This window comes from Aplysia californica, unplaced genomic scaffold, assembly GCF_000002075.1.
Source record: "Aplysia californica isolate F4 #8 unplaced genomic scaffold, AplCal3.0 scaffold00011, whole genome shotgun sequence".
In the NCBI taxonomy this organism is placed as follows: Eukaryota; Metazoa; Mollusca; class Gastropoda; order Aplysiida; family Aplysiidae; genus Aplysia; species Aplysia californica.
In genome coordinates, this window is record NW_004797281.1 from 1,519,525 (window position 1) to 1,520,586 (window position 1,062).

Genomic DNA, 1,062 nt, shown 5'->3' on the forward strand with positions numbered 1-1,062 from the left:
GGGGTCTTGGGTTGTTGTTTTTTTTTTAATTCAAAATTTGAAGCTTAATAGATCTAGATCAAAACAACAATCCGAAGATTTATGAGTAAGGCAATTCCCTCAGCACATAAGTGGCCTCTGTGGTGTAACGGATATTCGTTTGCAGTCGCACACAGGAGACCCGAGTTCGATAACCCATTGGAGAGACTTTTTCTATAGTGCTTCCTTTTTCATCTAGGATATTTAATATTTATGCCTCATATTTCGGGTTGATCCTTACAGCAGGTTCGAAGCCAGCCTCATAAATGATATTATTATTGATTGTGTCTATATGGGTGTAAGGCATCCACATTAACCCTATCTATACGCAATGGGGTCACTTTGTACCCCCGAGGCTGTATTCTTCACATTTTAGAATAGGACTATTTCTAGTACCAAAATCTCTTAGAAACGTTCAGTATTTCAACAAAAAAAAATCATTTTGACAGACTTCTATGCAAAGCGTACGGATCGGATTAACGAGTAAATTCCCTCTTTGGAAAGTGGTGTCACAGAGCTCCCCACGCCGTATGGATACGATAGTAAAACACGATGTATGGATAGTATAAAGCAAAAAGCTCAACGCATCGGACAGAGGGAAGAGAAGTAATCCAGCGCCTCAACCGCGGTCACTCATTATCTCTTCCTCTACAATTTGTAACTTTCGACGACGACGACGATGGGAAAAGCTTCAGCAACAATAACAGAAAAGCACTAACAAAGTCATTCATTTTATAATTTATTAAACACTTTTATTGGTTCAGTTAGTTCTCTCTTATTGCGACATTACGAGAAATCTATTTACATAATCTTGTTTTGTCTATTTAATAGAAAAGCGTCATTTGATATGAATGGGTAAGGACTAAAACAAACAAAATTAATATAAAAAAACCCTCATTGCTCAAAGAAGGAAGCCATGTTGGTGAATGGTAGAAACATTATTCCCTGGTGAAGCCACAATTGCCGTGTAGATTGTCGTTTTATGCAGCATAACCTGGCGGGGAACACTGTACACGAATACAACAACAACAGTACCGATAATAA